Source organism: Puma concolor, chromosome C1, assembly GCF_028749965.1.
Source record: "Puma concolor isolate L17-30 chromosome C1, mPumCon1.1.hap2, whole genome shotgun sequence".
Taxonomy (NCBI): Eukaryota; Metazoa; Chordata; class Mammalia; order Carnivora; family Felidae; genus Puma; species Puma concolor.
In genome coordinates this window covers 94376338-94392039 of record NC_141674.1, presented here as the reverse complement: position 1 = coordinate 94392039, position 15702 = coordinate 94376338, and the positions used below count along the sequence as shown (strand labels likewise).

The 15702-nt window shown below is 53.6% G+C and overlaps 1 long non-coding RNA gene across 1 annotated transcript; it reads left to right on the top strand.

The window, feature by feature from the left end:
- Window positions 1–11004: 11004 nt before the first annotated feature.
- Window positions 11005–12839, top strand: LOC147578233 (uncharacterized). The gene is made up of 2 exons (XR_015254232.1): window positions 11005–11765; window positions 12561–12839. It is a non-coding gene; the product is annotated as an uncharacterized LOC147578233 (long non-coding RNA).
- Window positions 12840–15702: the final 2863 nt, after the last annotated feature.

Genomic DNA, 15702 nt, shown 5'->3' with positions numbered 1-15702 from the left:
GCTGGCTGGGAGCAGCTCAGAAGCCTAGCCCTGTCCCTCATGGGACTCAGACCCACACCTGGAAAACCCCGTGGGGATGCGGCCTGCTGTGACCACTAGATGTCACTGTGACCTCCCAGGCTGGCTCCAGCAGCCAGCCCCACAAGCGGAGGGAACAGGGGCCAGAGCCCGTCCTCCCTCCCTGCAGACTGCCAGTGAACCACCCCCCCCCCACCCCCGCCAGCCGCATCCGCAGGCGCACACGTCAGTGCCCACCCTGAGGCAGGAAGAGAGAGGATAGTCGGACAGGCCCCTCCATGGGATCCATGCACATCAACCCACCATTTTGGCACTGTGCATAGATTTTACCACAGAGGGAAGGAACTCTGGACCCCAACCAGCCCAGACTGAGAGGCTTTGCCAGGGAGGGACTTTGAATGGGGCCAGAGGAGGGGGAGGAGCTGCCCACCCCCGCCCCCCCCCCAGCCGAGAAGAAGGAAGAAGGGCGTCCTGGCTGAGGGCCCAGCACACGTCCGTCCGCAGGGAGGAGTGTGGGACTCAGCATAGCTGGAGTGCGGTGGCAGGCGGGATGGCAGGAGCAAAATGGGACAACAGGCAGGGGCCAGTCACCTTCACAGAACTGCTCTTTACAGGGGCCCAGACTTCTCGGAGTCAAACATAACACACGCTAAATCCCTGCAGCACACATGGGAGTCTCAAAGGAGTGAGAGCTCACACTCTCTCATTCACACACACACACACACACACACACACACACACACACACGCTCTGCCCGCCTAAGCTGAGATCAGTGAAGGGGCTTCTGTCCCACAGTGTCTCTGAGCTCTGCCAGGGCTGCAGAAACACCAAGACCCCAGCCAGTGCTCCACTGCCAAGAGTGAGATTCCTCCTCCGTCAGCACCATCTCTGTGAGTCCCAGATGCTGCCCGTGGTGTGCCTGGTGGCCCATCAGCTCATATGGGGGCACCTCAACAGTGATCCACACAGGGCATCCCCTCCATCTACACCCTGGGCTGTGTGACAAAGGTAGTTTGTGTCAGCCTGTAGCCATGGTACTGTGATGTTCATTTAAACATGCTAAATGCACTCTGGACTTCAGTGTAAACTCCTCAAAACCCTCAGCCAGATGACCCCTCAGACAAGGGACCGTTAGCGAGCACTGAAAACTAGGGGAAGGCTCAGACCCGCGGGGCCCAGGGCTTGTTGTCCACGCACACACCCAGTCTTCCACTTCATACACTAAGTACGGGCCGGGTATGTTATGTGCACCAGACCGTGGGGAGTGATCTCTGCAAATTTACCAGGAAGAAAAGGTGGCACTCAGGCTGGACCTGGCAGGTGGGGCACCAGAGGGCAGGTGCGTCCAACTTCGGCTCAGGTCATGATCTCGCAGTTCACGAGTTCAAGCCTCGCATCAGGCTCTGTGCTGACAGCTCAGAGCCTGGAGCCTTCTTCGGATTCTGTGTCTCCCTCTCTCTCTGCCCCCCTCCCTCCACCTCGCTCGCGCTGTCTCTCTCAAAAATAAATAAACATTAAAAAAAAAAGTCCTCCAGGAGGCTATGGGTGGCACCTGCACAGAGAGTGTCAGATGGCTGGGGAAGGATCTGTGGGGCCAAGGAGGAAACCTCCTTCCTCACCTGGGGCCCGGGAGTGGGGAGAGTCCAAGGGACCCGGTGGCTGGGGCAGGGGTTGATGCGCCAGGCCAGGAGGAGCATCCTGGGGCAGATTCTGATTCACAGGACTGGTTCCCTATAACTCATCGTGTGTCCTCCAGTCCCAGAGTACTATTTCCCCTGCAGTGTCCTTATAAAGTGCTTCCTTAAATAAATACATACATACATACAAAATCTATAATCTCGTCTTGGTTGCAACCATAAGAAAAAAAGACTTATTCACATCCAGGCTGGATTAAGTGGGAGAGCAAGGGGCTCCTGGGTCAGGCGGAATGGTGGCAGCTACAGAGACCTGTCTGAGGGCCAGATGGGTCCTGGAGGGCCTGGCATTCGTGGGCACCACCCCTCCCCCCCCCCCCCCCCCCCGCCCAGGAACAGCTTTGATGAGTGCTCCCTTCCCTCTAGGGGTGGCTGTTCCTTTGAAGATCTGTGTCATCAATCAGAGTGGCAGGAACCCTCTACCATGCAGCAAAAGATCAAACATGATGCATTAAAAGCGAGGAGAGAGGAGGTGCCCACAGAACCCTGCCCTGAATAGCTCCCGGTCTTGCTGGTCTTTGCACTAAGTTCACAGCCGGCTCTGGTTGGAGAAGCCTGCGGCCACTCTAAAGATGCAGCCACAGTGATTCCACGGGTCCAAAGGGGCTCTCTGCTGCTCCCGGAGAGATGCCAAGGCTGGCCCTTCAGCTTACGCCATCCTTTCAACCTGGCTGTTGGCCCAAGGGTGCTGAGGCCACATTTGGATAAGATTCTTGCCTGCTGGCCCCTTCTCTGGGTTGAGCTAAAGGCAGGTTCTTGCCAGGGAGGATGGCATGTAGTCAGCTGTGTAATCTTTGCCCCAAAGAACACCGGGACCAAAATGGAGGTCATAAGGGGAAAGAGGGAAGAAAGCTGGGAACAGACTAAGTGAGGCTGGACTTGGGGGCAACCGAGCTACCTGGGAGGCAGGCTTCCGTCAGGAGCAGATGGGTCAAATTATAGCTGAACAAGGCACTAGTGAACTTGGATTTGATTCAGGCTTCATTAACCTTAAGGAGGCCCAATCGGCAGGTAGGGCATTGGACTGGACAGATTGCTGATTACTATAGTAGCTGACTGCCTGCTGTCCAGCTGGTAGCACTAACCATAAGCAGCCAGTTGTTGGAAAAGCCTGGAGCCAAAAGCAAGCGAGAGGAAATTCTAACCCAGCCGATCGCTGATTGAATATTCCTGGGAGCAGCATGGGATGTATCCACCAATAGAAAAACTCAGGACCAATCAGAGGTTACCCTCCTCTCCCTTGTAGATTACAGAATGCCTTCAACTGAGCTGTTCCTGATGTTAAAACTTAAGCAACAAGCTGCTGGGCCGACAGCAGATGAAATCCCAGCAGATGGTCCTCCCAGGGTCCACAGGCTCAAGAGCTTCTGTCCTGCGATGCCTCCTGAGCTGTAAGAATATCAGACTGGACTGACTACCTTTGTCCATTAAGTCCACCACCCTGGGGACTCCTAGACAGGTCAACTCTTTACTCTCACCAACAGGGACCTGATTAAGAGTTAGTGGGCAGGGGCAGGGCTCATGGCCAGGCAGGGAGTACACAACAGTGGGACCAGATCTGAGGGTGGCGGGGGTTGGCAAGAGCGGTCTGTGGGCTCTCTGCCTCGGAGAGAACTTGGGATGTCCAGGGAGTCATGAGCCAGCTGGCAGCCTGCCTTTCCCTTGGCCTCTCCAAAACACTGCCCCTACTCATGCCCTTAACATACCTGACCAGCAGAGTCCTGCACCTCGGGTTCAGGAACTGCAGGCTTGAGACCATCTCTGGCATTTGTAATTGGCCTGGGGGGCAGGGGGCAGGTGGCCGGGTCATGGGACGGCTGGACTGAATGGAGGCTAGAGCTGCCCCAGCGTGGACGCCAGCTTCCTGGCAGAATGGCAGTTGCCCATCTGTCAGAAGTAGTGTGTCTGCAGTGACGGCCTAGGGGCAGGAAGCAAGGCGGAGGAGGCATGTGAAGTGATTGTGTTTTGAGCCCACATGGGAGAAGGATGCCTCCAGCCTGGACAGCTACCGGGAAATGGAAAAGAGACACTCGCCTATGGGTTCTAAGCATGGGTACTGTACATTGGGTCTTCAGCCCTGAGATCCTTGAGTCCCTTGGCTGGGTGGGCAAAGGCAGAAGTTGTGACTAGGCTGGTTTCTTTGCCAGCTAGGAACCAATGGCCCAAGAATGGGGTGTGGTGGGGATCCTGTGGCTCTTCTCTCTGAGCTGCTTCTGGGGTCACAAAGTGGTGGTGCAGGAATCTCCCAAGCTGTCCAAAACCACAGTGCATGCTCTCAAACTCCCTACCTAACTCCGCTGCCCCCACGGCCACCTCCCTGCGAGGACACAGCTGGAGAGAAGGGTGAAAGGGCTTCTGAGCGAGGAAGGAGTTTGGATCACATGTAGGGAGAAGTTTCTGATATGAGGCTCAGATGCTGCTTCCTGCAAACTTTGAGCAATAAAGAAAATGAGCTCTGTTTAACTGAATCAAGTCAGATGCAGAGTTAGCCAGAAGCGGGGGGGGGGGGGGGGGGGGGAGCGGATTGGCAACATGACTTTGATAAGCAGATGACCTTCACCAGCCTTTGTAGTGAACTCAGGCAGGGTGCCTGGACAGAAAGAGCCCTGTCCTCTTGTCCACCGGGCCTCACATCGATGCAACAGGAAATGGCCAAGTGGTGAGTAATGGTGTTTTGACCAACAGAAGAGGTGACCGTTGGCCTTGACCGTTGGCCTTGCCGTGGCCTAGCCTGGACCCCTGGGTTGTAGAATCACAGACTGTCAGAGGGAAAGGGGAGCTGAAAGAGCAAGCCCTGCCACCTCCATCAAGAAACCCGGGCCCAGAGGTAACTTGCTAATTTCAGCCCTATTTCCAAGGGGTTTCCATACCCATGGTCCCCTGGGGAGAATACCTTCCAGGAAAGGAGCCAAGCCCAAGGAAGTGAGGCAGGATAGCCTGGGGAGCCGTGTGTGGGAGTGGTCCCCAAGGCCCCAGCCAAGTTTCTGGGCCCCAGATGAGGAGTGAATCGCTGGTTCCCCCTGGAGGGGAGTAGTCAGTCACCCCGTATAAGTTTATTTTTATACATGTCTGATCTATTTCACATCCGCTCAGATATTTTGACACATATACAGGAAATGTAACTCTCCCCCATATGGCAGTGTTTGGTTGGCCAGACCTGGGGAAACTCAATAGGGTCACAGAGGAGCAGAGGGGAGTTGTAGCGTCAGGGAAGAATGCCAGAGGCCCGAGGCCACGGTGGGCACTTCCGGCCAGCAGGCAGGGGACAGGGGTCATGGTAAGGTCGATGCAGGAATCCCCCTGCCCGGGTACAGAGTCCCAGGCCCCACGCCTAGGGGTGCTGAGTGTGCTCGGGCTACTGCTTCCCGAGGGAAAGTAGCCCAGGGCACAGGGCTGTCAAAAAGACAAAGACAAGTCCAGCCTGAGGGGCAAAGACTGAGATGCCTCAGGCATCCGCAAAGGGGAGATCAACATGCCGCCATCGGGTGGGAGGAGATCCAGACACCTACAGCTCACGTGAAACAAAGGACGCTACTGGCCTCATTTTCCTCTTATGTAAACTGGGGTGGACACTGCCCAGCTGGAAGGCTGGGAATATTGAAGGAAAGAAGGCATACCCTGTTCCGCCAAAGGCTCTGGGAAACGACACCTTGGCAAATTCCCCCAAACAGAAAAATGGGGAGGATACTAGTGTCTCGCTCACAGGGAGGATGAAATTGGGCGACGTGTGTGAATCACCAGGCATATGGCCCAGATCCAGAGTTGGTCAGTGACTTGGTTCTTTAGTTCTATGCAACAGGTACCCAGCTCAGAGCCTAGAGAGGGAGAGAGAACCCACTGGGTCTTTAAATGATGCTGACAGGCCTTTTGAGTGTGTAAACACAGGAAACTGGGGAAGAACCGGGGGCTCCCTCCCTCCCCAACATGGGTCAGAGAAACCCCTTCTCAGCTGTCCCAGAGAGAAAAGTAAACTCATGCAGTCCATCATTCCAAGAGGGACAGTGGGCTGGAATAACACACTGATTTCGTGGAGCTTCTCAGGGTTTTGTAGGTTTTTTTTTTTTTAAGTTTAAATTCATGGTTATTGCCCATGGTTACATGCCCACGGTTATTGTCCCACAGAGGCAGGTTGATGGATGGGCACCCTAACTCATGGAGTTGAGACAGGTACAGATGTCCTGCTCTCTCCCTATGATCCCTTGGTGCTGGCATCGGACGTAGCGCATAGGCAAGACTGGCCGTGAAACAAGCTCTCCTAAATAAAGCCATTTGGATCATTCTAGTTCTTAAAAACTGCATAGGTAGCTGGCCTCTACCTCTTGAGAGTTCTGCCTCTGTCTCCAGGGGGAATGGACTCTGCTGGTCTGGAATAGGTCACTGCCTTGGTCAACCACTGCCCCGGGGGGCTGGGTTGGGATTGCAAAGGACCAAGGAGGAGCCTCACGGTCCATGCTTGGCAAATGGAGTGTGACAGCCAAGAAGTTGCTAAACCGTACTCTTCCTCCATTCTCCTCTGGGACCCAAAGAATTAGACCTCTGAAAAGCCCAAAGCCTGGGGAGTGTCAGAGGGCGGAGGCTGCATTTGGCCTTACCTCACCCCGTTCCCCCACCCACCTCCCTGTAAATCCTGGCAACACGACAGGAAGGCCCTTTAACTAGCACATAAAAGTGCTTTGGGCTTTCAAAGCCCCGCTCTGGTGTTTACGGGGAGCCCGAGACTTTTATGGGCCATTTCCAGTCTCCTTCCCCCTGACCTACTGATGCATCTTGGTTTCTAGCTGTGGTGTGGGGAACTGTCCCAGTCCAGGTAAGTGACTATGGGGCCGGGAAGGAGGATGGGAGACCCCTGAACCTGGAAGGCGAGGATGCCAGGTTGGCCACCCACACACCCTCTATGGGTTAGGCAGCTGGTAGGACCTCCCTGGGATTCACCCGTTTGTCCTTCAGATAGGGCACAAAATGAGGACTCACAAAGTTGTTATTTACCCACTGACTGGTTTGCAGCTACAGTAACTGTAAGTCAGTCTTGGAAGGGACCCAGCAAATGGGAAGGGGCCCATTACCCTTCATTGCCCTTGAAGGGTAATGAGGGCCCTGTCTCAATAGGTATTCTGGAGGTGGCCCATTCTGGAGGTGGCCAGGCAGATGAACTGTCTTAGGCTAGGATTCAAACGATGGACCTTTAAGATCTTGTTTAGCCCCAAAAGACTGTGAAGCTAGAGACTTCTGAGGATTTGGGGGGAAGCATTATTAAGCATCTCTCCAATGCAGAGCTAGGACTTCCCCAGGCCAACAGCGTCAGGAAGAGCCCAGGAGAGGTTTTCCCCAGCTGTGCCTCTGATCCTGGCAGGTCCAGAGATCTTCTGGCTCTAAGTGCCTGTTAGCCAGGAGGCGAGGGTGGGGCACGTGGGGAGGGAAGCTCCCAGCTTGGGAGCTGACAGAGCCTGGTGGTGGGGAAGCAGTGGCGGGAAGGATCTCTGCCTTTTCCTACCTTCTCCCACCCCACCCCCACCCCAGAGACCTCAGCCAGGAAGTCTTTCTAGCCCTACAGGCTCCCAAGGCAGATACCCAAGCCCCGCATTGGGGTCTGCCAGCTGTCCCCTCTCCCTGGCCCCTTCCCACCCTTCCCGACCCTCTTCTATGTCCTTGCTCCATTTGGGGGAACTATTTTTGCTCTCCCTCCTCATTCTTCCCTTTTCATATTCCTCAGACTCTCCCCTGTTCTCACTCTCTGAACCATTCCATTTGGTATGTGCCTTTTTTTTCCCTTCCCCTTTGCCTTTTCTCTCTTTTTGTATGATCTAACCATCTTCTTCCCTCCTCTCCTAGACAAGATGGTCTCTTAAGGTCTCATTTAACAATGAAATCACATAATTCTAAGACCCAATAAATATACATCACACACATGTAAATGTTAGGTTCTCTCCTGTCTATTACTACATTGGAAACTGACAACCATTCTCTGAGGTTAGGCTTCTTCCCATTTTACAGGGGCAAAGCTGAGGCTAGCAGACAGGCGTGACTTAGAACCACAGACCTATTAGATGACAGACTTACGACGACCTCCAGCTGCCTTCAACAACAGCAATGACAACCAAGACTTCCTAGAGTGGCAGTGCATAGTGTAGTATAACACATAACCCAGCACAGGGGTGCCTGGGTGGCTTAGTCGGTTGGGTGTCCGACTTCAGTTCAGGTCATGATCTCACAGCTCATGAGTTTGAGCCCCGCGTCGGGCTCTGTGCTAACAGCTCAGAGCCTGGAGGCTGCTTCAGATTCTGTGTCTCCCTCTCTCTCTCTCTCCCTTCCTCCGCTCATGCTCCGTCTCTCTCATTGTCTCAAAAATAAATAAACGTTAAAAAAGATTTTTTTAGGGGCGCCCGGGGGACTCAGTCGGTTAAGCGTCCGACTTCGGCTCAGGTCACGATCTCGCGGTCCGTGAGTTTGAGCCCCGCGTCGGGCTCTGGGCTGATGGCTCAGAGCCTGGAGGCTGCTTCCGATTCTGTGTCTCCCTCTCTCTCTGCCCCTCCCCTGTTCATGCTCTGTCTCTCTCTGTCTCAAAAATAAATAAACGTTAAAAAAAAATTTTTTTTAATATTTTTTAATCTATAACAATGCATTCCAGAAGTAGTGTGCAGGACAGTGCCAGATGCTGTTCTTAGTGTTTGTTATTCTAAGCACACACAGCTTCACAACAATCCTATGGGGTAGGTATATGCTACCCCCATTTTACAGATGATGAGACTGACCTACCCACAGTCACACAACCAATAAGTGGCAGAGCAAGATCCAACCCCAGGCACTTGCCTCCAGCCTCTGCCTGCACCGGCACTGGGTTCTCCCTCTCCCCCATGCTCTATGGCAGGTGGTCCCATCATCGGGAAATTCAGGGAAGTGGAGGCACGGCCTGTGGTTCAGACAGAGGCCTATGGGTCTTGCCCACGAGAGAGGAAAGTGTTCAGAGCGTGGGTCTGGGTCTGTGTGTCCTGAGGAACTCCAAGGCCAAGTGTTGAGAAGGGATGTCAGAGGAAGGGGTCAGCTGAGACAAGCAGATCCTGTCTTGTTTCCAGACTAGAGAGAATAAAGGCCTCTATTCGGAGCCCCTGACCTCCCCCTCCCCGGCTGGCTGCTCCCAGAAGGGCCTCTTGCCTCCTCCCCACTCCGGGAAGGCCCTGAAGAACTTGCCCTTCCTCCTGACCCTGCCCTGGGAACCACAGCTAAATCTTGCCCCACGATTGTCCAGCCGCACCCTGCTTGGGCCCATGGCCTCCCAGCCCCTGGGGACTTCTCGGCGGGTACCTGGTCTGGCTCTCCCCGCTGGCACAGGGAAGAATGTGCTTCTGTCATCCTATCCTCCCTCCCCGACCCTAGCCCAGTGCAGAATTGGATTAAGAACAAAAATATGAGCTGTGTTTGTTTTAATCAGCTTCAAGACATGGGGGCTTTTAAAGGGAAGGAGAGCAGGCCGGAGCTGGCCTCGGGGCAGGCAGGCCGGGCGGTGATGCCATCCCAGGGTCAGGAGCGCGCCAAGCAGGAGTGCATCCGCAGGTCAGATCCTGGGGCAGATAAGGGCTGAGAGGAGGAGACCTGGGGGCCGAGGGCCGAGGGCTGGGGCTGAGGGAGGAAGAAAAAGATGGCAGGAGGGAGGGGAAACATAGGTTCCCCCCGCCCTGAGAGTGCTGGAGTGAGGTGGGAGAGGAGGGAAGGAGGAGGCCCCTGTGGAGAAGAGCAGCAGGGAGTAATTTTTTCCAGAGGAGGGGCTTCCTCGGGGTCTCTGGAATGAGAGATGACGGGAAGGAGGTGAGGGAGGGTCAGTGATGATCTCCATCACCCATTGCAGGAAGAACCCCCACCACAGTCTGCCACTGAGCCTGAGGAATGGTGCCTGGACTTGAACTTCATGCCCTGATGTGCCAGCACTAGGGGACACAGGTGCTAACCTTAAGTCAAACATGTGGAACCCAGTGGAAAACGGGAGGTGTCAGGGCCAGACTGAGGGAACAAAGGCCTGGTCTCTGGGCAGATGGCAGATTTGATGAAGACCTGGAGGCTGTGAGGTGTGGAGGAAGGGCTCTGAGGTGGGACCAGGAGCCTGGGTGCCCAGGGATCCTGGGATATGTAGCCTCTTCTTTTTTTTTTTTTTTTTTTAATTTTTTTTTTTCAACGTTTATTTATTTTGGGGACAGAGAGAGACAGAGCATGAACGGGGGAGGGGCAGAGAGAGAGGGAGACACAGAATCGGAAACAGGCTCCAGGCTCTGAGCCATCAGCCCAGAGCCCGACGCGGGGCTCGAACTCACGGAGCGCGAGATCGTGACCTGGCTGAAGTCGGACGCTTAACCGACTGCGCCACCCAGGCGCCCCAGACCTCTTCTTAAGAAGAAGCCCCTGTGGCCATACAATCAAACGCTTGCTATATGAATGGCTATACTCACATTAGCTCTGTGAGCCAAGGAAAGGGGCCCAGAGAGGTTCAGGGACTGGTCCAAGATCACGCAGCCAATGAGAGTAAAAGCTGGTATAGTTACCTAACGTTAGGATAACCGGCTGGCACTCTGACCCCTGTGGGTTGAACAGTCTCGACTTGTTCTGAAGTCGAAGCATCCAGATGGAAATAATGCTGTCTGATGTCAGACATTGAGGACAGAACTCTCAGAGGCCCTCCCCAGAACCCTCCTGCCCCCCAGCCACCAGGAGAAGGGTCTGGATGGGCCCTGCCCACACTCCAGCGCTTTGGGCCACCCTTGCCTGGAAGCAACTGTGAGGTGATGGCTGGAGTCTGGGCCAGCCTTTAGACCAGAGCATGGGCTCCTGGGGACAGATCTGGGTCTTCTAATCTGGGTTCACAGAAGGGATCTGGTCCATGATGAGGCTATTACCAGTTGGAGGTAAAGGAGAAAAACCAGTAGTGAATTCTTTATGCGGTTACATTCAGTTAGCTTCTAAGTTAGAAATGATATCATCCTTTTTTCTGATTTGAAATGCTCTTCCTTTCTTGTCACAAAACATAATGAAAGTAGGACTTCTAGAAAGTCTATTCTCAGCGAAATAAAAATTGTCAAACCTTTTCCTCTTTTCAGTTAAGAGCAATTTTTAACCAGCTGGTCCGTATAATCCCCAAGTTTGGGAACAGCTGTATTATTTATTTGGAGACGTTCTTACCTAGCCCGAGACACAGTCCAAAGCTCTGCATGCCACAAGTGCTTAATAAATGCGGCTCACAGGAATTCTCACAGTCTAGGTCAACAGGGACATGGGTGGGGAGGTTTGGGGTCTAGAACCTCAGATGGCTGTGCAGGCCTGGGCAAATTACTGCATTTCAGCCTCAGTTTCCTCTTCTGCAAAGAGGAGGAGACAGGACCATCTGGCGACCCTGAGATGAATTTCGGTGGCAACATTCCACAAGCCAAGGAGGGGCAAGTCTGAACTCCTGGAAAACAGACAGGGCCGGTCTCAAGCACGGTGCGTGCAGCTGTGGCCCAGGCAGAAGACTGGTGGGGGGACGACAAGGGGATGTACCTGTTCAGCTGGCCCGTGTGAGAGAATCTCCAGGATCAGCAACAGAGGGGCTGCTAGCCCCAAGAAAAGAGTATAACTGGACATTAGCCAGGGCTCAGGCCCAAACCAAATGAACGGCCCCTTGCCCACTGTCCCGAGCCTCTGGCTGCATCTCCCCGCCCCTCCAGGCTGGGACCGGTCTCAGAGCTTCCCCTCCACCATGAGTCATGCCACCTTCTATAGGTCAAGTCCATCTGATCCGGTGCAGCAAACCTCAGCTTAGCCCCTGCTCCGATGCCAAGTGCGGGGGGCACACGCATTATCCGGGAAAACGACGCACACAGTAGTGTTCCTTCATTTTGATTTAGGATGTAAGTGTCCATGCGGATCGACTAGTAGTCAAGTCTGCTAAGAGGCAATTGGACTGAATAAAATATGACCAGTCTCTGCCCTTGAGGACCAGCTTTTGAAAAACACCCCTACTGACCTGAAAGGAATACACAGGAGAGAGGAAACCCATTCCACCCCCAGGGAGCATTCTGGCTAATGGAGAAGGTGAGTGTTCTGCACAGACCCAGTAACAAGGTAAAACCAGAGGCAGAAGGCATGGGCTGTTGGCCATCGAAGGGGCCGGACGAAGATGTCTCTCTGAGTGCTGGAGCTAGGTTAGAATCGGGAGGGGAAGGGATGAGGCCGCTCTGCTCCTCCCTGAAGCAGGGCCCTCACACCAACCGGGGGAGGAAGGGCCTGGCCTGTCTGGGACAGGCACTGTCTCCAGGGTGTGGGTGACATTTTCCAGCTTGGGTCTGGAAACAGAAGCGTCTTGGCCAGGGTCCCTGGGTGCAGGGAGAGGGCATGACTGCCTCCACAAAGTGTGGAAAGGACAGGGAGCTGTGGGGGGGTGGGGGGGGGGCAGTTCTGCCCCTCGGGCAGCTCAGCTCTGCACAGTCTCAGCCCCATTCCCCAGACACCAGGGGGCACCCGCTGCTGACGCCATGGCATTGGGTTTCCCCTGGGCTGGCTCAGGCTACTGTCACCAGGCCTGCTGGGAAATTGCTGCTGACACTGGGAAAGGGCCTGGGGAGTGGGGGACCTGGTCTGCACAGTCAGCGAGCTCTGAGCAGGCACGAGATGGGCTGGAGCAGGGGGACAGCTGTGGGCTGAGGGGGTTCTAGCAGCACGGAGCTGGGCCCTGCGTCTCCATCCTGGTTCTGCTTCTCTTAAGCTGTCCCCAGGGAGGCTGGGGAGCTTTGGAGCTCGTGGCCAACCTGGCTGCACGGGGTGAGAAAGGGAGAGGAAGAGGCAAGGACAAGAGGGTCACAGGACCCCCTCCACTTCCCCGCCCCCAAGGTTGTACAAACTGGCGCCTCAGCATCCCTCCAGGAAGAAAGCCACAGCTGTCCCACCCTCACCGGACCCATGCCTGCTGCCTCAAGGTGTCCCCCTACCAGCTTTAATCTGGATGGGGATCATGTCCCCCTCCTCGTGGGTTGTCCCCTGTGCTGCTGTCCCACTGGGTCCTAGACAGCCTGCTCTGCACCCTCCCCCCCGTGCCATCCCTCTCTCTCTCCCTCCCCTGCTACCTCTCTCTTCTCTGCTGTTTATTAAAATAAAAACATGCATTAGCTCCCAGGTACTCCTAAGTATTTCAAAGACCTGGGCAGAAACTGAGGAGGGCTGGGGGTAAGCGGCAGGAGGGAGCCTCAGACTGGGAGTTGAGGTCCCCCAACTGTTACTGCCCCTCTGGGTTCTCCACCACAAAGTGTGTGGTTGTTGGGGATGGAATGACCAGGGACACACAGCACTCTGGGTTCTCAGGGGCAATACTTACAGGAGGCCGGGCCCAATCCCCACCTGCAAAGAAACATCCGTGGACATCTCTCCCCTTTGAACTGCACCGTCCCCCACCCCACCGGAGATGAAAGCGCTCCGTCCTGGACCGTGACACCCCCCGTAGCTTTGGTCTTGGACTGCCCCGGCCTAGCCGCAGCCCCAGGAGGGAGGAAGCAGAGGGTGCAGAGTAGAAGTAGGCCCGGTGGAAGTTCAGGAAGGGGCAAGTCTGTCGGGAGAAAGCCATCAGGATGCCAGGGTAAGTGTGGGGACGGAGATGGGGCTGGGGGGAGGGTGGTGAGCATCCACTGTGAATACAGGGACCCCCAGGAGGCAACGGACAGTTGATGGTACCAGTCCGGCAGCCTGAGGCACTTGATCTCATGACCCCCGACTGGGCAGGCCTCTCCCCAGGAACTTCACAAGGGCAGGGATGGACCATTCACAGAGATGATCAATCCATCCACGTACCCACCAACAGGTGTAGGTTCATGCATACCCACCACAGACCCGACACCGTGACAGACGTGCAGAAGGCCCCAAAGGCCTACTTCTTCCTCGGTCTGGGAGACTCAGGAAGGCACTTCAGAACGGGGTGGGGTTGTTGGGGTAGGGAGAGACCACTAACTTGTTGGTTCCCAAATTTGGTATGAATAGACTATCAAATTATAATTAATGTTCTTACTTTTCATTCAATCACAAAAGAAAAGGATTTTAACATTTGTTTTGAAAGAAGTAAAGAGGATAGAATGAGAAACAGTCCTTTTCAACATCAACTAGAGATAAAGATTCAGCCAGGGGTAGCTTTGGGGGGAAACGACTGAAAGGGACACCAGGTGGCATGGGAGGCATGGGTCAAGTGCAAGTCCCAGATCCGGGCAGCCATCACAGAGCTATGGTACACAGAGACGTTCACCGAGCTGTCCATCTGGGAGTAGTGCACGTGACCATGTAAGTCACCCCTAAATGAAGAAAGTAAATAAGGCACAAGTCAGACATTGAGCCCAAGGAAGCTTGTGCACTTGGGGGCCACACTTCACAAATTCAAATTCCAGCTCTAACCCTTGGTATCTTTGCGACTTTGAACAAACTAGCCTCTCCGTACCTCGGTTTCCTCATCTCTGAAACGGGAATCATAATTACACTGACCTCAAAGAGTTCCTGTGAAGATTTAATGAGTTAATGCATGTGAAACCCATCAAATGGTATTTGCCCTGTAGTAATTACTCAGTGGTATTTGTTATTATTCCAGGAAAGTGCAGCTGCCAACTTTATGCTGAAATATAAAAATAGATTGGACAACTTTGCATCAAGGAAAGAAAACATGGTGACATTTTATAGGGTGAATCACATTATATGATATTGCTCTCTTACACAAACTTATTAGAGGCTCTCTATATGATTACTCATTCATTATTCAACAAATATTTACTGAATGTCACTAGCTTCTGAGACTGTTCCAGAGAGTGGGAATAAAGCAGTGAATCAGACAAAGTCTCTGCCCTCATGACTTTACATTCTCCCGTGGGAGATAGTCAGTAAACAAATAAGCAAATAAATGTATAATGTTAACAGAGAATACCAGTCAGGATAAATCCCCCCAAAATCTACATGTACATGTACCACATTCAAACTGCAGAAAATCAGTACAAAGAGAAAATCTTGAAAGAAGCCAGAAGGAAAAATGTGTTTTGCCTATAAAGAACGACAGTAAGGGGCGCCTGGGTGGCGCAGTCGGTTGAGCGTCCGACTTCAGCCAGGTCACGATCTCGCAGTCCGTGAGTTCGAGCCCCGCGTCGGGCTCTGGGCTGATGGCTCAGAGCCTGGAGCCTGTTTCCGATTCTGTGTCTCCCTCTCTCTCTGCCCCTCCCCTGTTCATGCTCTGTCTCTCTCTGTCCCAAAAATAAATAAACGTTGAAAAAACAAAATTAAAAAAAAAAAAAAAAAAAGAACGACAGTAAGAGTACATTGGACTTGTCTTCAGACGTCATGCAAGCAAGATCAAAGCAGAATGCAATATTTAAAATGTTGAAATTAAAAAAAAAAAAACCCCACCTAGAATTCCAGAGCAAGTGAAGTTATCCTTCCGAAGTGAAAGAGAAATAAAGACTTTCTCAGACAAGCCATGTCAACAGTGGTAAGTGCTGTGAGGAAAAATAAAGCAGGGTAGGGGCGCCTGGCTGGCCCAGTGGGTAGAGCATCCGACTCTTGATCTTGGGGTCATGAGTTTGAGGCCCATGTTGGATGTAGAGATTACTTAATGAAAAAATAAATAAATAAATAAATAAAGCAGGGTGAAGGGTTAGAGAATGGTGGGGGGAGATGCTCTCTTGGGGGGGCCAGGAGACCTCTCCAAGGGGGTGCCCTTTCTGTGGAGACCTGAATGAAGTGAAGGTTTGAAGCAGGAGCCATGTGAGGATCAGGGAGAGAGAGCCCCTGGCACAGGGCACTGTAGGGGCAAAGGCCCTGAGGTGGGAGGGAGTGTTGGTGCAACACGAGGAAGCCATCACGGCGGGAGCATGGCCAGCCCAGGGCAGAGGGTGTGAAGAAGGAAAGGCACAGGGCCCATGTCATGGAAGGAGTCTGGAGTTTGTTCTGCGTGCCATGAGAAGCCATTGAAGCAATTTGAACTGAGAGGTGACACAACCTGATTTATAGCTTC